Genomic DNA, 25,360 nt, shown 5'->3' with positions numbered 1-25,360 from the left:
CTTCTAGCGTGATTACAAAAAATGGAAAAATTGGGTATATTACTGAATTTTGCAATATCTCGGTTTGCTCACTTACGCCAACATACTTTGCATCAATATAAACGAGATATTTTCTTCTTTCATTGACGGGTATTCCTTTTTGGAATACTCCAACCAGAAGCGGAGATATTCGCATAAGAAAAAAAAACGTTGACTTTTCTCCACATAAGCTTTTCGCTTATTCCGATTCCTGAATATTATCCGACCATCACCAAACTAAATAGGCCTCTTCCTCTGTGGGACCCGCATCAACTCCCAAAAAATTCGTGACGATCCGATCAAAATTGCGATCTGTAGCGTGATTACAAAAAAAGCGGAAAATGGGATGCATTACCGAGTATTGCGATATCTCTGTAGTTTGAGCAGCTACGACAACCTACTTTACATCGTTATAAAGGTGATATTTTCTACTTTCCTTGCCAGGTTTTGCTTTTGATATACCTCTTAAAGAAACAGAGATATTGGCTTTGAAATAAAATGTTGACTTTTCTCCAAATAAGTGTTTGCCCATTCCGACCCCTAAATATTATCCGACCACCACCAAAATCAATAGGCTTCTTCGTCTGTGAGACCCCCATTAACCCTCAAATTTTCGTGACGATCCGATCAAATTGCGACCTGTAGCGTGATTACAAAAAATCGGAAAATGGGATACATTATCGACTATTGCCATATCTATGCTATTTGACCACCTACGACAACCCACTTTACATCGTTGTAAAGGTGATATTTTCTACTTTCCTTGCCAGGTTTTGCTTTTGATATACCTCTTAAAGAAACAGAGATATTGCCTTTGAAATAAAATGTTGGCTTTTCTCCAAATAAGTGTTTGCCCATTCCGACCCCTAAATATTATCCGACCATCACCAAAATCAATAGGCTTCTTCGTCTGTGAGACCCCCATTAACCCTCAAATTTTCGTGACGATCCGATCAAAATTGCGTCCTGTAGCGTGATTTCCAAAAAAATAGAAAAATGGGATGTATTACCGACTATTGCGATATCTCCGTTATTTGGCTACCTACGCCGACCTAGTTTGCATTATTGTAAAGACGGGATCTTCTACTTTCATAGTCAGGCTCTGCTTTTGGAAAGTTTTCAACCAAAGCTGTGATATTCGACAAAATAATTAAAATCGCAAAAATGAAAATTGGGGTTTTATTTGCTACTTTTGTGATATCTTCGTTGTTTGATCACCTACGAGCACCTACTTTACATCATTAGAAATGTGATATTTACTACTATCATTGTCAGGTTTTTCTTTTGGCATACCCCATATAGAAGCTGAGATATTCGCTTTGGAAAAAACGTTGTCTTTTTATCCACCTACGTTTTTTGCCCTTTCCGACCCCTAAATATTATCCGACCATCACCAAAATCAATAGGCTTCTTCCCCTCCGGGACCCCCATCAGCGTCTAAAATTTCGTGACGATCCGATCAAAATTGCGACCTGTAGCGTGATTACAAGGTTTAGATGGACAGACGGACAGACGGACGGACGGACGGACGGACTGACGGACGGACACACATAGCCAGATCGACTCAGCTCGTCGAGACATTCATTTTGGTATATATAAGTATGGGTCTACGACCATTATTTCGATGCGTTACAAACTTTTTGGCCAAAACCAACTTATAATACCCTCCCCACATAGTGGTGTAGGGTATAAAAATTAAGCTACATAAAAGATTTTTGTACATGGATTGAGAAAAAAATCCCACTCTAAAATCCGTTCGAGATACTAATTTCGATTATTGCGCGCAAAAGTTACTCAGCGCTACTAATTATATTGATCAAACGTGTCAATATTTGGTATTGGTATTTGCTGTATCGGTTTTTGTGGAAAATAAAATTTTCTGACTCTGTCGGATACATTGAAAGTGTTGTGGGGGAATACCAATACGCGAATATTTACACTGCAAATAGTGGCAGTGGACATTGGAATAGTTGAGACAAGTGCGTGGTTTTTTGGACATCGAGAGTTTTTTGTTTTGGTTTGGCAGACTTGGAATACCCTTTTGATAGTGACGCGGATTTTGTGCCTGGACACTGGTAAGTCTTTTTGTTTTTTATTTGGTTGTTGGAAATGCCTCCTATGGTGGCGGCGCCTTCTAAGGCGAAGCCGAAAAAGGCAAGTGGGGGGAATGTTGGGGGGTCAAACGATCCCTTGGCCGGCAAATTAGCTGACGACGTTGAGATGGTCCGTCGTGAGAGCATTGTGGAGTCTGCTGTTAGGCGTGCTGCGGAGGAGATTTGATTTGATCTGTGATTTGATCTTGGCCAGTAGATCGAAGATACTCGTATGCCAATAAGAGCAATTGTCGAGAATGAGGGGCTGAAGGTAAGGTTGGAGGCCTATGTGCAGGCTCCAGGTGCGGTTGCGACGTCTGCGGTGCCTTCTAGGCAGGCTGTGCCTGTGAGTGCGGCTGTAATGGCGCCCTGCTGTGCCGTTGGCTGGTGCGCCTGCTGCTACAGTGGCGTAACCGGTGGAGATTTGGTCTGTGGTGGTAAGATCAAAGAAGAAGGACCTTCTGGGCAGGAGGTGGAGAAGACGGTCCACGATGTGAAGCCGACCAAGGATGGTGGTGCCGTGATCCGTACACCGTCGGTTGCGGAGCGGATTGCTGCAATAACCAATTTTTAGAAGGTGGGTTTGGAAGTGTCTGTAAACGACAAGCTGGGTCTGAAAGTTGTGGTCCAGAGAGTCCTGGCATGTATTCCTGTAGACGAGTTCATTGAACAATTATACGTTATGAATTTTAAGGAATGGATGTCACCTACTGTTTATAAGAAGACTGTGCGCTTGGTTTCTTGGACCGTAGGGTGCGAAAGTGTCGCCTACAGGAGGATGTCTGTCGCAGATGTGGTGGTACAGGCCATTTGGCCTCGTTGTGTCCGAATTCCATTAATTGTAGGAATTGTGCATTCCGGGGACTTCCTTCAGGAAATCTGATTATGTCCTTGGAGTGTCCTGTGCTTGCATCCTTGGTGGTCAGGGCGAACGCCCGACATTAATATGAGGGTCATCCAATATAATTGTCAGCGGTCGGCGAGTGTGACGCAGGAAGTAGGTCAGGTATTACTAAGTCTGAGTGCTTCCGTGGCCTTACTACAGAAGCCATCTCTACGGCTGTGTGAGGGGATTACCGGGGGATATGCGGGTCTTTACTGACGGGACTGTACTTTTCTTTTAAGCCAATGAGGGGTTTGTATGTCCGTAGGGTGGGCGGGGGAAAGGTGTTGTTGACTATTGTGGATTTAGCTTGCCCCTGGAGCCTTATCTTGGGTATATGGATGTGGTACTACTCCTTGATAGTAGTTGTCCGCTAATCCTAGGTTTAGACGCGAATGCAACCTCCTCTTTGTGGTTCTCAAAGATGACCACTCATACATCTGGCCAACAGAACCACACAAGAGGAGATTTGCTAAGTGAATGGGAGTTATCGAGGGATTTGGCGGTATTAAACGAGCCCTCGGATCTTTATAACTTTAATGGTCCATATCGTATTAACGACATTGACGTGACGGTTGCAAATGGGGCAGCAATGAATGCTTACCAATTTAGTTGGCAGATTTGTGAAGACTGGGCTATTCGTGACCATAGTCTCATTGAAATTATGGTCACGCCATGGGGACGGACGCGGACTTCAGGGCACTGACGTTAGATGACCAGGTCAGCAATTTGAATGAGTGGATGAGTAGCGTCAACGACGTACTCCTTGGGAGACGTCGTCAGGTGAAGCCAAGTAAGGTCAAATGGTAGACCAGTGAGCTGGGTCTGATGCGGAGGGGTGTTGCGCGCCTGAGGAAGCGTTTCCAAAGGGCAAGACGTACCAATGCGGAAGATCTGGCTCAGCGTAAAGCTGAGTTACCTGCTGCTCTTAGGAAGTGAAAGGACGATCTATCTAGGAGTAAAGAAAACGATAGGAGGAGATTTATACAGAAAACAGGGATGATCCCTGGGGAAAGGTATACCGTGTGTGCCGACATGATGGGTCTAAGCGTCAGGTTGACCTACAGGCGTTGCGTACCAATGCGGAAGATCTGGCTCAGCGAAAAGCTGAGTTACCTGCTGCTCTTAGGAAGTGAAAGGACGATCTATCTAGGAGTAAAGAAAACGATAGGAGGAGATTTATACAGAAAAACAGGGATGATCCCTGGGGAAAGGTATACCGTGTGTGCCGACATGATGGGTCTAAGCGTCAGGTTGACCTACAGGCGTTGCGTTTTGGCTTCACGTCGACTTCCTCTTCTTTCTTTCCAAGGTCGGAGACCCATTCACCTCCCCCGCGTGTGTAGGAGCTGGGTGAGCCTCCGGACTTGGAGCGTAATGAAGTTGCGTTGGAGCGTAATGAAGTTGTATCTGCCGAATTAGAAGAAGAAAATCAGCAGGTATTGACGGTATGACCGGAAGGATGTATAAAGCCATCTGGAAGGTCATGCCTGAGTATATTGACTCCGTTTTCGGTGGTTGCATTAGCCAGGGGTACTTCCAGCGTGCGTGGAAGTAAGCTCGCGTCGTGGTGCTCCTTAAGTCGATTGATCGGGTGAGGAGTAATCCTTGCTCGTGTCGGGGCATAAGCCTTCTCCCAGTGCTTGAAAAAGTGCTTTAGAGGATTATGGTGGCAGGGCTTGGAGAATGCCGCGGAGGCCATGGGCATCGTGGGACTCTGGAGTGACCGAGTGGGTGTTGAGGTGTCTAGGGAGAAGACTGAGCTAATGCTGCTGAAACGATATGTCAAGCAAGTCAGGTACCTTGGAATAACTATGGCCCAGAGGAGGAACTTCCTGTCGCACTTTGATCGTTTGAAGGACAAGTTGACTGCTGTTGCTGGTAGTATGGTCAGAAGGGTCTCCGCATCATATATGATGGAATTTTTGTTGCCTGTGCAACACATGAGGCACCTGTATGGTGTGCCGCAGCAGAGTCTGCTGTTGGACGCAGGAAGCTCTTGTCGTGTCAAAGTGTGGTCATGTTAGCATGTCTGCTAGTGTGTCGCACTGTGTCTACGGACGCAGTGCAGGTGCTACTTCGCGCCCTGCCCTTTGAACTGGAAGCGAGATGTAGGACTGCTCTGTATAAGCTGAAGCGTGGCTGTATAAGCTGAAGCGTGTCTGAGGATGATTGGCTCGGGCCTTCTGATTTTGTGAATGGGGATGTCAGAAGGCGCAGTGCAATCCTTCGTGAGCGTGCTGCTGATATTTGGCGGACTAGGTGGACGGACAGCGACAAAGGGAGGCAGGTTGCTGGCCTGGCAGTTGGTGTTGGGAAGCAGAGCGGTGGCTGCGGTTAAGACCCAAATCGCGGGGAGAGCTTCGGCTCGAGTGTGAAGTTGCACTTCAACCGAGTGCCTAACCCAAAGAAAGGTAGGTAGGTAGATAGGCTCCGCTCCTAACCAAGGAGGCGATCACGTCCATATACGTGTGAGTGAATTGGTACTCGTACTTTTTGTGCGGGTCGTTGGTAGACGCATCGTATTCACCCGGTGTTAGGAGCACTGTGGGGTATGCCGCATCGCAGGTACCATATAAAACACTACGATGTATGCTATATGAGTAATGAGGACCCATAACTTTAGTCAAAAAGTTGTGAATTTTCGCGGAAATTAAGAAAAAATTCAAAAATGATAGTTTGTAACATATTTTAATAAAATTCAAGCTGTTTATGCATCTTAAAACATCACGAAGATTCAAATGAAACCAAAACTTTAGAAATCTGTTTAGCGGTTGGCATATTACGAGTATAGCAAGAAAAACATAAAAATATTGAGCAAATTTAAAAATGTTTGTAAGAAGAAAATATTTTTCGAATTTATTTTGTTAGTTGAAGAAAATATAGGAAAATAGGTCGGAGTTATTCATCTATTTCAGATAAAATTCACGCGAAAACGCACATTTATTATTGTGCGGAAGATATGGAAGACGTTTAAATAAATTTTGGGTCCTTTTAAATATTGAAGGAAAACTGTATCAGGTAATATAAATTTTGAAATACGTGTAAATCGCGAAATCCTCAAAATCACTTGATGCGCATTCGGTTTTCCGATATAACGAATTGTTTTTTTTTTGTTTTTATACATTTACCAAGATTTACTTTGGCGGCTGCGATGTAGCATCGTCTATAGTTTAGTGTGGACAAAACTGTATAAAGCTTATAATTTGCATACACTTTTTATGCGCATCGGATTTCACTATCAACCGCGAAAAAATACATCGATCTAAACCTATTTCAATAAATTCCATCATGAACGGTAGATGTACATTCACAATCAATTTTTGGGATAAATCGGATACAGATCCCATACCGCTAAACTTTTTGAACCTCTGTTTGCGCAAAAAACGTGAGTGGTGCGTCTGTTTCTTAACTTAAAACGAAACGATCCACAGAAAACGCGAATTAATCCGCTATATTTTCAAAAATGTTATTCCCAAAATTTTCAATTTTTGCAGTAGCCGTTTCCGCCGTTCTAGTGGATGTATTTTCCGACCTATGATTTATATGATCCGGTCCGTCGAAAAACTAAAATATCGCGGGGTACCAGCACACTCAAAAGGATATTGTAAATACTGTACCCAAGAAATTGGTTTTTTAGAAAAAATATCGCACTAAATTTTGGCCTTTGGTAGTAGATTACTGTGATGCTGTGTTGGCTACATAGTCAATATACATATCAAGTAATGCCTAATCGCGAATACTTTAATCCTATTGTTAAATTTTTGAAATACCCGAACGCGCGTCCCAGTTAAATCAAAAATACAAAAAACACCTAAAATCCGGCTTCAAAATGTCAGCATCCATAAGAGGTGGATGCAGTGGAAATTTTGAAAAATTATACATTAGAAGTGTAATCTTCATTTTGTATTCTTCAACTTTTAATTTAGACATATGTCCGTCATTTGAATGGTTTAACCAGCAATCGAATAACAACGTAAAAAACCTCGTTAGCTTCAACATGTTTTACCTATTTTATTCATTTACGCGGTCATAACTTCCACGCAAATTAAATTTTTTCGCCAAATTTTTGAGTTTTGCTCAAAAACATTTACTTTGGTGCAGCAATAGTCATATTTACTGGTAAACTAAAATAGTTCGCGTATTATAATAGAACAAACCTTGGCTTCATGGAAACTAAATTTTTCTGTCCTTCACTCATCACTCATATAGTTACATATGGTAAATTTCAAATTTCTTTTACAATTACATAGAAAAAAATTAAAAACTTTTTTGGCGAGCACATCCGCCATTTTTGGTACATGGGTTACGAAAAAAATCGTGGTTTCAAATCTATTCGCGTTCACAAAATTGGATGCTGCACTCAAAAGTTATATGCGGTTTTACTCTCTTGTAAAGAAAAAATATTTAAAAATTCCTATTGTGTTGTAATATGAACATGTATATATGAATCGTTAGCAGCATTTGATATCTATCCGTAGATGCTAAAATAGTTGCTAAATTTATTTTTATTTTCGCGGAAAACCAAAAAATATTGAAGAAATCTTGGAATAAATTTTATTTATTCTAAATCAGAGTCCAAAAAATCTCTAAAAAAATAATTTAAAAATACGTAAAGAATCTAGACAACGCGTAGAAAAATGTGAGACCAAAATTATAAAGATCGCGTTTATAACTTGCATATTACAGCAACAACAAAGAACGGAAACTTATTGTTGGAAATTCTTTCAAAAATATATATTTGGTTAAATACGAAAAATTTGAAAAATAAATGTTGGGAGTTATTCTATTATTTCGCTAAATTTCGATCCAAATCCTGAAGTATTTTGCTTAAACTTGTACGAGAAAAGTAATTAGTCATCGTGAAAGTATATTTGCTTTCTGCGATAAGCAATAGAAATAAGAAGTAGAGAGTAATATTGAAATTACAATCAAAGAAAAAACATAGAAGTTAAAAACCGAATAATTCGCGAATTGATTTAAATCGGTTGAAGTGCATGTGCTTTTCGAATACAGGGAGTCCATGTCTATTAATATGCATGGATTTTCCCATGTTTCATTCAGCGGCCAAAGTGTGCCATCAGTTGCATCTTACTATTCAAAAAACCTTCAAGTGGGCAAAAATTACGCGATATGCGTATGATATAAGGTGCATCCGATTTCAATGGCCTATTAAATAGCCCTATTAAAAATACGTCAATATAAATTATTTTATACAGATTCGTCAAGAACTGCGGATGAGCCACCGCATTCTATTTTGGGATAAATAGGAATATTACTCCCGAATCTTTGTAATTTGTGAAACACCTTTTTGGAAAATATTATAATCGCGTATAAAGGATTACATTTATGTAAAAATAATCAAAGAAAGTCGCGGTTCAATTCGCGGAATTGTCAAAATATATTTTTGCAGATTTTCCCAATTTCAAGGTATCTATATCCGGCGTTTTAGTGTATGGATTCGACCGCGGAAGAGCTCATTAGATCCGGCAGGTAAAAAAAACTAAAATCGCGCGGGGTTCAGGGGTACCTGTACGACAGTTGTAAATTTTAAAGCCAAAAAATAGTTTTTTTTCAGAAAATTTACGCACCAAATTTTCGCCTTTGGACTCCTATTACTAGGAAGCTGTACGGAGCACACTCATGACATATACATCGAACGACGTGGAATCGCGAGTTCTACAATCCTATAAACTAGTTTGGATTATTATCTAGTTGCACCCTCTAATTATAAGAAAAATTCGAAAAACCCAGTTTTCAAAACTTCAAAATGTCAGCATCGATTTTAGGGGGATACAGTGCATATATCGAAAAGTCATACATTAGAACCATGTTGCCCAAGGGGTATTTATCAATTCTTTCTTTCAGCTTATGTCTGAATTTTCCGTGGTTTGACCAGAAATCAAGAAAGAACACAAAAAAAATTGTAAACTTCAACACATTTTCACCCATTTTTTAATATAACCACCAACGCAGCTTCCACGAAAATTATTTGTTATGGTCCATATTATGAGATCGTGGCTAAAACACTTCAATTAATATAAATATATTCATATTTTATAAAATATATTAACAGTTCGCGACTTATTAACTGGTGAACCTCAACTTCAACGATTGAAAAACTTTTTTGAATATTACCATATATAAAAGCAAATGGTGTTAGTTACTACGCTTATAACTCAAGAACCGCTTAACTGATTTTGAAAATTCGCACCAATTCGGAATGGTCTCATGGCAGAAAAGAATAAAACCTAAAAATCGCGAATATCTGCAAACATATTTTTTGAAGTAAGTAAATTGTTCCACACATTTCTATCGAGCTTCGCGTTTGGAGTATAACGTGACACGATTTTTGAAAAGTTTTTGGCAAAAATTGTATATGCACCAACTGTAAGGGTCCACTGTACGCCTCCGTTTTGTTAATTTTTAAAAGTTGTATAAAATAGAATATAGAATATTAACAGCGAAAGAAATGGTTAAAAGTAGAAAGTTTAGTTTAGAATTTGTAAAGATTGGTAGTTGTTTCCACAGTATTGAGGAAAAACGTACAAAGTCCACAAAATTGATGGGTTATTTAGAAAATCAAGAGCTCGGAGGTAATTTCATTAGAAGTGAGGTTGTGACATATGCATATGTATACTTTAAAACCTTCCGATTTATGTAGTACTAGCAAAGAGCCCGCTACTTCGTATGCGGAAGGATATAAAAGACAAATAAACCATATTTTTTGTGGAAATGGTGAACACTGCAAATTTTGTTGTACTAATACAAATTTTAATTAATATTCGTACCACTTTAGTTCGATTATTAAAAAATCAGCCGTATCTCGCCCCTGCACATCAACAGCGAGACACATTTTTTAGGTATTTTAAATAAGGGATTTCTTCCCTCAGAAGGTTATACATTTTTCTAAAAAAATACACCCAAGACCAATTTTAACTCCAATTATTACTTTTTCGTAGCTTTATAGTAGGTAATTTCAATACGATTTCAGCCATCAGCGACCCTCATACCAAATTTCAGAATTGTACGCATTTCAAAAAAAAAAAAAAAGATTAATACAAAACAAAACCAAACATCTTTTTATTTTCAATGACCTAAAGCCGAACCAGACAATCAAAATAAAAGAGAATTAAATCAGGTCAACAATAAAGAACAACGAGATACTAACTATAAAAGATGGAAAAGATTTAAAATACCAAAACTGCATAGATAATTTAAATTATCGAGATATAAAATCTAATGCGGAGGGAATGGATGATATAAACCCAAAGCTCTTAAGAATAATGCTGCCAACACTGTTGCAATATATAACATATGCATATATGAATTCAACTCCATTCTTTCAAAATCTGTTTTTTCTGATAGTTGGAAACAAGCAAAAATTGTACCACTTCCCAAACCAATGGATCGATCCGCTCCGGGAACTAGATTGCCCAATTCCAATAAATGATCAGCCGGAAGTACAAAATTACTGTCAATTTCACAAGTATGCTGATGATGAGCAGTTGTGTATTGGATTCAACCCAATAAATGTGAGATGCATACAACAGAAAGTTAATGATGGCTTAGAAAGAGTGAACAGGTGAGCAAAAAATAATAGTCCTCACATAATAACAAACCATAAACGATTCCACAATTTAGAAAATTTAATGATAAATGGTTCAATAATCGAGTATGTAATCTCTACTTGTAATCTTGGAGTAGTTTTCAATGATAAGCTATCATAGTCAAACCACATAAATGTTACGGCGGGTAAAGTACGTGAAAACCTTTGGTCAGTCCAAGCCACAACGCTACTAGAAATACGTATGCTGCTAGCAATGACCTACCTAATACCAACTTTTGTATTCAACTTTGATGTTTCTGATAAACATAAACTAAAGGTTACTTGCAATAATATAACAAGATATGTATTTAATAAAAATCGAAGTGACAGAATATCTGCCTATGCCTATAAAGTTTTTAACATGAGTTTTGATAATTGCCTCATGTACAAGAGCCTCTTATTTCTACACAAAGTTATAACGAACAATAAACTCAGATATATATTTGAAAAAAGTTGAAATTTGCAAGCTCTAATCGAGGAAAAAGATTATACAATTCAAATTCGAAGCCTCCAAGTCTGAAAAGCAGTACTTTATGCCAACAATACGTATTTTGAGTATTAACCGAAGAAATGAATAAATGAACTCAAAATGCAAAATTACGGCCAAATCGGTTAGGAAATTTTGCTAAAATCGTCAAAAAACCGAAAATCGGGTGGTACATTTCAATGCGGGCTATACCAAAATGTAGACCTACAGTGAGCGTCAAAATAAAGTTTCCACCTCTCAACATTTTTTTGATTGCATTATTACACCGACATAGATATATTATACGTATAACATATAAATGTAACTTTTTAAGTATTTAGTGGTGAATTAAAATCCAGAGAATATTAGGCCTTTCCAACGTTTCATTAGGGAAAAACAATGTTTACACTTTTGCCAAACGCAAGAATTTTTTTATTTCTTTAACAAAATGATGGGATATTTAGCGGTGAGAATGATGTATAGTCTAGAGGAATGGGGCTAATACCAAATGTTTACGTGGCAATGGGCAGGGATCTGAAGCATACGCCCATATTTATGAATAACATGCTGCTCTATGTTACACCTATGTATATCAGATCAATCATTGAAGTCTCTAGACTACAAATCAATCGAGTACTTGCCGAAAAAAAATATACAGAAGGTTAAATAGACGCATATTTTATGCCAAAATTACACGAAAGCGGTACCATGGGTTCAATGAAGGAAAATATCACCGGATTACACCAAGACACTCGTTTATTTATTGTTTGGAGGCTCGAATGTAATAGAAAGAAATTCAAAAGCGAAAATGTCTCTTAATTTTGTTAAAGAAATAAAAAATTCTTGCGTTTGGCAAAAGTGTAAACTTTATTTTGTCGCGTCAAATTTTGGGTTATTTTGGTAATCTGCATTTATTCCCTAACGAAACGTTGGAAGGGCCTAATATTTTCTGGATTTTAATTCACCTCTAAATACTTTAAAACGTTACATTTATATGTTATACGTATAATATCTCTATGTCGGTGTAATAATGCAGTCAAAAAATGTTGAGAGGTGGAAACTTTATTTTGACGCTCACTGTACATCTACATTTTTTCTATCTTCATGGCTCGTTATAAATCTATGTTTAAAATTTCGAGGCTGTAGCTTGATTGGGACTGTTTTTGGCACTCCTTTCCATAAAAGTGGGTCCACTGTGCAATGGGGTAAATAATTACGATAGAGGAAGTAATATTTAATGTATATGTTTTACATGACCAGCCGGGTGTATTAATGATTTTTACAAAATATTTTTTTCTTAAATATTTCTTGGCATCAGAAATTGTGTCTTAACAGACCCTTTTTACTTATCAATTAAACTGACAATAACAACGACTGTGCAATTGTTTTCTGTGCGTCCAGCATGTAAGTAAATAGATACATACAAATAATTTACCCCCGCTTCCACTTCATTTCCATTCTAAGTGGCATATAAATATATTTGATAATACAATTTAGTTGTTTGTGAGAAGCTCAAAGAGAGTCATTGTCTCTTGAATTTCAACAAATCTCAACCTCTGAATGAACGCGTCTTTGGTCATTGATTCAGTAGCGGAGACGGTGTCTAAGCAAGTTAAGCTGGGTTCGCAATCGCAACGTGAGTAGCAGTAGTGAGCGCTTTGTAATTGTCATATGCGTGTTTCCGTATATCGAAAGTGAATACTTTTCGGCAGTTTGGACAATAAAACGTATTTACCTGGTTTGTTTCCAATATAATTAAAGTTCAAGTGTGAGTATATATTATTAATAGCTCACTTGAAATATTAGTCACCAATGCCGGATGTAATCGAAATGTAAAATGCATACATATGTATGCAGTATGGAAATGGCCAAATAAACAGGGTTGAACTTCTCCATATAGGCAAAATTTTAACAGTGCTTACTAACCACCTGCTAATTCATTGACAGATAAATTAGAATTTGTTATAAATAATACACTGTTTACACCTATTTGTTAAAAATTTTGAAAAACATTGGATGATTAGAACTATAAAAATTATTTTTAGAGTTTTGGACAAACATTTTTAATATTTAAGTTTTTAATGGTAGATCATACAGACTTGAAGACTGTTTCAAATCAATTGTTTTTTGGTGACAGCTGTTGCCCTAGCGTCAAATTTTCCAATAAATTGACCATTTGCTGCCAATTCATTGAATTTTACAAACAACCCATTTGCAAACTATTTGATACTCTTAATGTTACCTCGAAAAATTTATAATGATTGTCATCTCATAAATTGTGTGTTCTGATCATACCCTGCAAAAATTCGGATTAGATTCCGTTAGTCATTATGGAACCCATTGCAAAATATGTAACAAGCTAAAACTACTTACTTCACTACTTACTAAGTAATGTGTACGGTGGCACAGAGCATGTGTGTCCGACTACAAATTCTAGGGTTATGTGTTCAACGCTCACCGTCGTGTAGTACCCGCGAAGAGTGTTCGGCAACTGATCTTTTATAAAATGTTAGGCTTAAAGTTGAAACTTCTATCGGAATATGTTAAAAAATCTACACCCTTGGGAAATAAAAATCAAACGATTGGTACTACCTGAAAAATTCTACTCACAGCTTAAATGATGCACCCTATTTAAATGAGTCCATAATAGTAAATAATACCATATTTTATAATATTAATCAGATTAAGAACTTCATGGGGTCTCCCTTTTTGAACCAGAATAGCAATTAAGCCTGATATATGGACAGTTACGTGAGTAATAGGTCTATAATAGCCCATATGGTCCCATACCTCAAGAAGTGCACTATTGAAGTATAGGGGATTTGAAATATCGTGAGTTTTTATATTAGGTTATCCGGTAGACCATCTATATTCAATAAAATTAAAATCTGGATCAGTTTGTGGAACTTCCCAACAGTGTTATTGTATCCAGAACTTCACAACGTCCGGTGCCTGGTTGGGATCAACACAGGGATAATATCTTATTGAGTCTATAATACCCATTTTTTATATACCCATTATATTAGACTTAAACTGATCAAAAAAATTATTTCCTTCTATATTTACCACACACCTATTATATGTAGTACCAACATTCAATTTAGCATTTCGCATGTTAATGTTTATTAGTACAGTATAACCTGACTTTTGCATCCATTTTGCAACCATAACTGCAGATATCGTTGTCCAAAGATCAGATTTTTTGCGCCATAAGATATTATTTTGGGGTGCTTCTATCCCGATTTTCAGCTATTTATTTATCAGTTTTTCTCTATATGATTTGATTAGCCCTCTAACTACCTAAATTAAGCAGTCCCTACATTTATCATTAATGTTTTTCATACTAATGTTGCCAAATTTTAAAATTTCCGCTTTTCACCAAAGCTGCGCTAACGCATGATGGAATTTTTACCACAAAAAATAGTGATAAGTGGAGGAAATCCCTTAAATAAATGTCCTAATTTTTAAACTCCACCGTAGCAATTCATATAAGGGAGGTGGAACACGATTGATAAAAAGTGTTTTGGTTGAAATGTGACAAAACGTGTTCCATGTGACAAAAATTGCCAAAAACATGAAAAAAAGATTCCATGGAACAATTCAGAAAGTTTTTGCAATTATAAAAATTTCTAGACTATCACAGATATTTGACTAAAATAAACTACTGATATATTCTTTGAGTTTAGTTAAGTAGAACTGAGCTCTTAATGTATTGGATTATTGCACAATTTTTATCCTGTATGACCTTAAACATTAACTTGAGTTTTTCTCGAATCAGGCAAATGGCGTATGGAACACTTAAGCATGACACCGACGATATGTCATTTGGTTCCAATATATGTAGGTTTTTATACATCATATTTCTTTATCGCCTATTCCAATCGTTGTAAGAATATGCATCAGTTTATCAGGAAGGACAATATCAAAGGCCTTTTCATAGTCAATGAAACAAATCGTCGGTGTCATGCTTAAGTGTTCCATACGCCATTTTCCCGTTTTGCGATAATCGCGTTTTAATGTTTGCGTCACAACTGCTTGGAGCTGACTGAAGAAAATGTTTATATTTTTGACTAAATTTATTAGTAATAGTATATCGTCACCATAAATGCCGAAAGACGTAACCTACATGAAAATCGACATTAGTTTTTTGATGGAATTTGATACATAAAGCTAAAATACATGATCCGGCAAAATTTAAAGCATCCACGTTCAATAACGATCCTACCCAAGAAATGGCATTTCGTAAAATGGGATAACATTGCAGATTTTGTTGTAATGACGGATCCCAAAACCAAGTTTTTTTCGCGGGTTTGCGTTTATTTTTTACTTCCATTCGTACGTGAGTGATAATACCCCAAAAACTCCCCCTCATAATATTGATATTGTATAAAACAGTTTTTCATTTTTTAACGTTTTTTGCTTCTCATGTAAAGTTTTGTTTATGTGGGTTAGAACACCTTTGCCAAAAGTTAAAGAAATATCTGTTGGAATAAAACAGTTATAGAGAAGTTTTTAAAAATAGAATTTTTGTCGAGTTGTTCCATATCCACACTTATGATACAAATGCAAAATATTGTAAATCACATGGAACGAAGTGACAAAAATTTTTCCCATCATTGCACAGTGGATCAACTTGTATGGAGAAAGTGGCCGAAAATATTTAATGTGTAAAAATCAAGCCAATGCGCCGGTTACAGCTTTGTGCTGCTGCGAAGAGTGTTTTAAGAAACCACGAGCGCAACATTCTCCCCCCTTTCCCCTCTGGATGGCGTATACGGTAAGAATTGTTTGATGATGTTAATACAAAATGACATGAAAAAAGGTCCCGATTATCTTATGTTGCAAAAATAGGTTTGGGGAAACAAAACAATCTTCAAAACAACATAAAATGCAGCCAATTTAGCGGATAAAAAAACAACATTTTTGACTGAAAATTGGTAAAATTTTTAATATAGGTCTTATAGCGTTCTTTCTGGAAGGCACGTACCGCCAACGTAAGACAAATTTGGAAAAAGATTTCTTCATCTTGCCACTGATGTCAATTATATTAATGTACGTGGTCATATAACAGAGTTATACGCTAATATATCCATAGAAACCCTATTCTATTTAAGTATATGATCGAATCGGCATTACAAAATACACTAAGAAACTATGCAGCTAACTAGAATTCCACAACAAAATAGGTAGTACTCACAACAAAAAATATTAGTCAAATTTTCCGACTTTTGAAGCAATTCTTAAGAAGATCGCGGTTGAATGAATCAAACACTAATATATTTTTAAAAAGGTCCATGTCATAGCTGTCAGATTTGCCAGATGTTGTACCAAAATTTTGACATTCATTTTTTTATTTTTGGCCAATGGGTGGATCCACTGTGCATTGCTTCAATAAATTCAAACCTTCCAAATAAAAATTAAAGTTCTGATTTTTGGAATGTGTTTTTAAATTTGTAAGTTATTAAAATATTAATTTTACACCTGAAATGAACTTATGCTTTCGGGCCGAAACGTGGATATCTTGGAAACTGGAGCAGATAGGAAAAAGCCGGCCAGAAATTCAAAAAGAGCATACGAGAAAACTGTAGAAATCACCTATATCTTAAAAAGTAAAAGTGGCGTATGGAACACTTAAGCATGACACCGACGAAATATAGACATCTTTATGTACATCGCGGCATTTCTGTATTAATATTTGAATGCTTAGTAGAGCTTCCCTTGTTCCCATTTCTTCCTTAAAACCGAGCTGAGTGGCTCCCATTGACAATTCGCACTTGGAGTATACACGTCCATTACGCGTAGAAATATTTATAATGCATGACTCATAATGCTTATTCGCCTAAATTCTTCGCATCTTTTGGCATTGTTATTTTTTGGTATATTAATGAACCTTGATTTATGTCAGTCTAACGGGTATTTTCCAGTATCATATACATGGTTGAAGAGTTTTACCAGTAGCTGTACATACCCTGTAGGAAATGTCAATAGTGAATCTGTACTGACTTACTACTGACATTGTCAACAGTACTACTGACAAACTGTAGACAACTAATGTAATTTCCTATAGACATTTTGTATGAACGTGTCATTCGAAAGTCAGTACTGACAATGGAACTAGTATGTCAATAGTAAGTCAGTAGTTCCTGAGGAACCATGTGTTGACATTGGAGGTAGTGAGTCAGTATAGACATTGGAGGTAGTAAGTCAGTAGAGACATTGGAAGTAGTGAGTCAATAGAGACATTGGAGGTAGTGAGTCAATAGTACATAAAGGGTCATATGGAGACATTGGTACCAAATTGTTCATTATTAAGTTTTTTGGCCTATTTGAAACTTTTTATAGATTAAAAGCATGGTAGAACAAATATAAGGTAAAGTTAATACTACAACAAATACAACTCGAACAACAACCACAAAGGAATTTGTTTTTGTTTGTAACGTTACTGCCAGTTGTATTTGTAAACACAACAAGGAAATGTCTATAAATTATTGGAATTTAAAAAACTAATAATTTTTCACATTTGGTTGAATATTTTGGAAACATGAATGGAAATTCGTTACATTTTCACTTTTTATGTTTCCACATCATTCCACTAAATGCATATATTCTCGCAGAAAGTAGAATTCTTTCAGAAAAGTTTGAGGTCGCTGGAAATTCATAGAAAAAGGAGAAGCTGTTTCAATGTTTTGTTTTAGAAATCAAAGAAGCACATGTTTGTTAGGGCTTTATTTTTTTAAATTTTTACAAAATACCTCACATATTAACAAACGTTGTATCGCCTCTACAAGCGGGGATTTACTGCGCAGCTTGTAGTTCGAACTTGGAGGAGGTTACTTATCTTCGATATGAAGAAGTCTTTGTGGGAAATGGTTTTTTCGGAATGATATTTTTTTTTCTCAAAAAATATATGTCCCTAATGTACATCGAAATAGAAATAAATGTATAAAATGTCATATGAAATTTGACACTAGCGTTACAACCCAGTTCAGTCAGCTGTGTATTGCTGCTACCTTTTCTTATTCTACCATGGATTAAAAGGCTATATAGTGTTTTTTATAAGACGATGAACTTATACTTTTGTTTAAGTAGTATATTTTATTAATGAATAACATATAATTATGAAAATAATAAAAATTACAAATTGCGTATTACAGTCTTTTTATCTTTATAAAAGGCTAAGCCCAAGATTCCGCACATAAGCACAAAATTAGTAAATAAAGCCAATGTTTTCAAGGCTGACTAACCAATAATAAAAAAAATCGTTTTCATTGTCAGAAATATCATCGCCTAAGAATTGGTGTGATTTATCTGCTTAAAATATTTCCTCTTCTGCTGCACTTCGCTTTTTATTAGGCGATTCGCTGAATATTGATATAACATCTAAGAATTGAAAAGAATAAACATGTATAAATTAGCATAAACAAAATGTCCTTAAATTTTCTTACATTACAGCCGTATAAACATTGCAAAAATCTCGCAATCAATTTTTGCCAAATAACCCTTCAACATTCTAACTCATTATTATGCCGTGTCCAAATATTAGATGTAAGTTGCGTTCATCATTTTCAACGAGACGGGACAATATTCGTCATCTTCTCTAAAGATTCCATAAAATGTCTAATAATCGAAGTTTCACCACAAATGTTGTCAGCCGCCTCAGAACCTGCATTTTGATATAGAATTGTCCATTTTTTCATTTGTCTGTTATTTTCCTTTGTTATTAAAATTATATATTTTATTGATTTTTCACAAAAACACATTATTTTATGCCAAACAATTAAGAAAATGAAGAAAAAATAAGATGCTTCGTTGGGCTATCAGTTTTCACTATAAACAATGCTTCTTCTTATCAAGGTAAAAGTATCAATTGTTGACAACCTGTTGACTTTGTCACCATAATTGTAGACAAAGTGGTGACATGTCGACACATGTCCCCATGCTTCCTACAGGGTATATCTTTCAATACCTCTGATGGGATTTCATCAGGGCCTGAAGCTTTATTGTCCTTAAGAGCGTTGAGTGCGTATTCTGCCTCGTTCTTAGTTATCAGTGCCCCAGTTGTTTTGTTGTATTTCTTCATAGGGGGTTCTTACTTCATCATTAAATAGGTCCATTACATATTTTTCCATACCCTTTTATTTTATGACTAGCAAAATGCCCGCTACTTCGTATGCGGAAAGGGGATTAAAAGCATAACTCCCAATATTTTTTTTAGTTTCAAAAATATTTTTTTGTTGCTTTCGATATTTGCAATTTTTTTATTGAACTGTTATAAATTTTAGAGAAGAAGTAAGAATTGATGCTGAATTATACATTTGAGTATATATAATTTTCGTACTTTTTCGTTTCGTTTTTTAAAAAATAGTATTTGCATATTTTATGTCATTTAGTACTTTTCGTAGCCTTGAAGTACGTATTTCCAAAACCACCTTCAAACCTCAGCCATACCACACCCCATCCCACAGCAAATTTGCAATTTGTGAGCATTTCATATCGTTTATGCAAATCCATGATGGTACCAAATGTAGCACTATTCGTAGACCTAGGTATAAGCCTCAATAAATATCTCTGGAAGAAGCCTATTGATTTTGGTGATGGTCGGATAATATTTAGGGGTCAAAATGGGCAAAAAACTTATTTTGGGAAAACGTCAAGGTTTTATTTCAAAGCGAATATCTTCGCTTCTATAAGAGGTATACCAAAATCATAACCTGTCAGTAATAGTAGAAAGTATGACCTTCACAACGATGTAACGCAGGTTGTCGTGGGTGGTCAAGCAACGGAGGAATCGCAATAATTGCTAATCAAACCTAACATTTAATTTTTGTTGTAATGACGAATATCAAAGCTTTGGTTGGGGACCTTCCAAAATCAAAGCCTGACTATGAAAGTAGAAAATCCAATCTTTACAATGATGCAAAGTAGGTTGGCGTAGGTGGTCGAACAACGGAGATATCGCAACATAATCACGCTACAGGTCGCACTTTTGATCGGATCGTCAATTGCGAGTTGATATGGGGTCCCACCGAGGAAGAAGCCTATTGATTTCGGTGATGGTCGTATAATATTCACGGGTTGGCATGGGCAAAATCTCATGTGGAGAAAAATTCAATTCAATCAATCAATGGAAGAAGAAGATATCACCTTTACATAGATGCAAAGTAGGTTGCCGAAGGTGGCCAAATAAGTGAGATATCACAATGCATCCCATTTTTCCATTTTTGTAATCACTCTACAAGTCGCAATTTAAATAGGATCGTAAAGACATTTTAGTTGCTAATGGGCATCCTAGAGAGGAAAAACCATATTGAGTTAGGTGATAGTCGGATAATATTCCAAAAAAGAAATGGTTACCAGTGAAAATGTTTACCAGGGGTAGTGGTGTAGGGTACCACAAGTCAGCCTCGTCCCGACCATAGTCTTTGCTCACTTGTTTAGTAAATACATACTCTTTCAAACTCTTATCCTAACATTTAAAAATTCCAGCTTGAACCCTTTACGTTATTGTGTAAGGGGGTTGTGAAAGGGGTTAATTATACCACATTCTGCACTTTGCAGTACTTTGCATAGTACCATCTCCATATCTTAACCCCACACTCCTACAGTGACTCTAAGACCAAATTCTAGAATTCCAGATCTATCAATACACACAATATCAAATTTTGAACGATTTAGTATTTTTTTAATATTTATGGTACATATACCTTAAATCAATATACCAACGCTACACACCAATACTGACCTAGACTCAAAAATACAGATTTCAGCTCTATCCCTACACCATATAATAAATTGAGAGCCATTAGTACCTTGTAGTACTTTTCGTACACATATGTAAGTACAAATTTCCAAAACTACCTCAATTCTTTATTCCAACAGTAATCATAATTCCAAATTTCAGGTTTCCAGCTCTATTCGTTCACCCAACTCAAAATTTTACTAAATTTAGTACCATTTCGTACACATAAGTACAAGTTTCCAAAACTACCTGAATTCTACACCCCAACAGTAATCTGAATTCCAAATTTAAGGATTCCATCTCTATCCATTTCCCCAAATCCAAATTGCACCAAATTTAGTACCATTTAGTACTTTTCGTACACAAAAGTACGAATTTCCAAAACTACCTCAATCCTATACTCCAACAATAGTCTTAATTCTAAATGTCAGGACTCCAGCTCTTTCCGTTCACCCAAATCCAAATTGTACCAAATTTAGTACCAGTTAGTACTTTTCGTACACATACGTACGAATTTCCAAAAATACCTTCATATCTCCATCATACACTTAAACAGTAATCTTATTTCAAAATGTCAGTATTTTAGCTCCATCTGTTCTCCAAATTCCAAATTGTAGCAAATTTAGTACTATTTAGTACTTTTCGTGCACATATGTACGAATTTCCATATATAACTCAATCCTTTAGTTCTACAGTAATCACAATTCCAAATTTCATGATTCCATCCCTGTCCGTTAAACCAAATGCAAACAATACAAGTTTAGTACCATTTAGTACTTTTCGTACACATAAGTACGAATTTCCAAAACTACATCCATATCTTAATTCTACACTCCAACAGGAATCCGTTCACCCAAATCCAAATTGTAGCAAGTTTAGTACCATTTAGTACTTTTCGTACACATAAGAACGAATTTCCAAAACTACCTCCATATCTCTATTCTACACTCTGAAAGTAATCTTAAATTCAAATTTCAGGTTTCTAGCTCTATCCTTTCACCCAAATCCAAATTGTACCAAATTTAGTACCATTTAGTACTTTTCGTACACATGAGTACTAGTTTCCGAAACCACTTCCTTTTTTAAACACCACTTCCCAACCTTGATTTCCATAACAAATTCCAAGATTCTAGCTATATCTGTTCAAAATATACAATTGATACCAAATTTGGTAACCTTTAGAACTTTTCGTACACTTATAGGTCGAGTTTCCAAAACCCTTTGGTACATCCTTGTAACTCTCCATCAGTGACCCTCATTCCAAATTTCAGAATTCTAGCTCTTGCCTAATTTAAAGGTTATAAAGGGTACCCTATTTAGTACCTTTTAGTACTTTTCGTACCCTTCTAGTTCGAATTTCCAAAAACCCAGCCTTACCTCACCCCTACACACCAACAGCAACCCACAGTCCAAATTTCAATTTTCTAGCTTCAGAGGTCTCGTCTGTGCGATGATATGTCAGTCACTCACTCACTCACTCACTCACTAAGCTCTTTTATATATAGATATCTCAAATATGGGTTTATTATTATTTTCGTCGAATAACACTGATGTTGTAGTCTGTTTATATACTCCAGCTGCTTCTTTCAGTTTTTTGTGGCAATTTCCTGGCATTTTTTATTAAGGCATTTTTTATTATTATTTTATTAAGTAGGTTTTTGCAGCCCTTGTGACAGTTTGTATTTCCTTATTTATTTCCCAATGCATTTCCTAGTTGATGCTTTTGTATTGGCTTCGCAGTAGCCGCAATTCCTTTATTTCGCTCGTGATCCATTTATCCATATTTATATTGAGAGGCTTAGCATTAATTTTTATCTTTTTCGATTCACTTTGGCAGTTTTGTTTAGATTTGTGTTTACTTATTATTTTTAAAGTAGGCTAGCTTAATCTCATATTTGTTGTTTTTAAATTTAAAAACAACAAGTTTGTAAAGTGGGTGTAGTTAAAATTGATTTACTTTAGGGCAGAGTCAGGCAACGGTGCTCTCTCCACACACACAATTCAACTAATTGAAAAAGCATGCACTCACTCAATGACACCCCCAAAAGTGTCATTGTGTGAGTGCATGCTTTATGGCAAAGAAGGCAATTTTATAACGACTCGAGCTCAAGAAGGATAACACTGTGGTTTTCCTACATAACGACATAAGTCTAAAAATAAAAATTTTCAGGAGAGCGAAAACAAAATTTTTTTGTAATATTTTCTACATGCCCATGATTTTGTTTTAATTTTTTCTTACATACGGATAGAGCATGTCAAAAACAATCGTTATGAATAAAAAAATTAAAATTTTTTTTATAAATGTGCTTTTTATTAAATTTTTTTAAAAACATATCTTTGCGTGTTCGTCTTATTTTTTCACAAAATGACATATTTATACTTATGTTGAATTCTATGGAAAAGAGGGGGAAAATGGATAACACATGTACAATTGTGTTGTTTTTCTGTGAATATTTTTTTACAAATTAATACCCAATCTTAATACAAATAAAACACATTTGTTAAAATTTGAATTAAAAAAATTATTTCAAAGTGACGGGAAAAAAACTAAAATAAAACCAAACAATTCTTCATATTTTAGAAATGGAACGTTATTATAAGTTATTAATTATCGACATATAGTACGTTTTTAGCGTTTGATGATACTTTAAGACTTTTATAGAAATCATGTTATACATCGGGGATAAGTGGCAGTAAATCCATCAAATCTTTTTTTTTCAGGCGAAATAGAAATTTCTTCATTATTTTTCTGCTCTGGATTGTAATCCATTACGGTGTTATATGTGATTTTACTACTTTAACAGGTAAATGAATGACCTGCCTTTCTTGCTGTGAGGCTTGCATCTCTGTTTCATTGAATTTACGTAAGGGGACTTATGTTTAAGAGTAAACGACATAAAAACAGAAAATGAAGATAAAAGAGCATGCAAAAGAGCACATTCAGTTTTACGTGGTTTTCTCTTGAAAGAGAATCAACAAATATTTTAATTATTATTACATACAAAACGACCTAAGTCACCTTGTGTTCTTTTTTATGAATATGTTTGCGATATACTGCAGCAAATGTCGATATAATAAGTTTATTATGACAAATATTTTGTAAAAAGGCCCACTTACGTAGTTTTGCCAAAAAAATATATCAGAAACGGTACATTTTTTTCGAATACGGAGTAGTGATATGAAAAGCTCTCAGAATGAACAACTACGTGGTGCCAATAACTCAAAATTTACATAACTCGACTTATGTCGTTATGTAGGAAAACCACAGAACAGTGGGAGTAGTTAATTTGGTTTGCATATTCTGCTACGAGAGTTTTTGAATGTTTCTGTTGAATTCGCATTTAAACGAATTCGTCGGTCACATTTATTCTGGAGTTCGAGTCGCCATAAAATTGGGAAGAGTTCTTTGCTTCAATGGAAAGAACTAAGAGAACTGATGAGTCCAAGTGGCCTTGGATGAAACTAGTATTCTCTGCCTTTCCCTAAAGTAAATCTATTTTAACTACACCCACTTTAAAAACTTGTTGTTTTTAAATTTGAATACATTAGCTTTTTAATTTGGGAACATATCCTATAACACATTCGCCTATATGGCCTTTACTTATAATCTTTCCTTCTTTTCTTTCTATGCTGTCCAGGGGCACGCAACATTTTTGCTGCAACGAATTGACAAATTACGAAAAAATGGTAATGAAATTAAAAAAATAGTACAAATTTAGCTATATACATATATCAGAATACATATGTATAGATCCATAACGTAAAAATACAGCCAAGTCGGTTGGAAAATGCGGTCAAGTCATTCACAATTACTTAAATTGGGAGGGGCGGTTACATGGGGGCTATATTAAAACATTTACCTTTCTTCAAAATTTTTGGTAAGCAGGCTTTCTATTCACTGAGAAATCTAAATGCGGGATTACAAATGTAGGTAAGACACCAAAAATAAATGCCAAAACTTGACCCATTATTGCCTATAATAGCTCCAATATTACCAAAAGATACACACTGCTTATTTTTAAAATTTCAGCTATATATATCCATTAGTTTCGAAGTTACTAATTAATCGCTGATCACTGATTTCGACCACGGTTTGCATTCAACGTGAAATTTATGTTTTTAATGTCTCTAAGTTATTTGATGTTGCCTTTTACAATCCAGCCCATATCAGAAGGTTAGGGGCCAGTACTGTAAAGCATCACTTAAAATTGGAATTTTAAAGTCGTTGGTAAATTAGCAGTTCACTATAAAACTAATTAAAAGGTAAACCTGTCTTGTTATTATTTTACATCTGTTCTTACCAGGGTTTCCTGGGATTCCTATACCACTACAAATAAATAAAATGTGCACAAATGTTTAACTTTTTCCTATATTTGGGCCCACATAGGCTAATATGTTGGTTTTTTTCAAGAAAGGACATTAATACTCAACTACAGAACATAAATATGAAGTAATATCCATAACTATATGGTTTCTACTGAATCTTACATTGAAAAATAGCAACAAAATACAAGTTATTCTGAAAGGAACTCTTCCCCTTGAGAAAAATCTT

At 35.8% G+C, this 25,360-nt stretch overlaps 1 protein-coding gene across 4 annotated transcripts in view; it reads left to right on the top strand.

Moving 5' to 3' along the window:
* Nucleotides 1–12,598: 12,598 nt before the first annotated feature.
* LOC141406560 (uncharacterized) overlaps nt 12,599–25,360 on the top strand; it is a 68,482-nt gene continuing 55,720 nt past the window's right edge. Inside the window, exon 1 of one of the 4 annotated variants that reach the window (XM_073992227.1) lies at nt 12,599–12,837. The gene's annotated coding sequence lies outside the window, so the exon portion shown is untranslated. The remainder of the gene's footprint in view (nt 12,838–25,360) is intronic. The other 3 variants (XM_073992270.1, XM_073992248.1, XM_073992291.1) reach the window with 3 other exon arrangements.

The sequence above is a fragment of the Musca autumnalis genome, unplaced genomic scaffold (genome assembly GCF_047663935.1).
Source record: "Musca autumnalis isolate F117 unplaced genomic scaffold, ASM4766393v1 scaffold_1, whole genome shotgun sequence".
Lineage (NCBI taxonomy): Eukaryota > Metazoa > Arthropoda > Insecta > Diptera > Muscidae > Musca > Musca autumnalis.
Note: the sequence above shows the minus strand (reverse complement) of the source record. Positions and strands in the feature narration are given on the sequence as shown.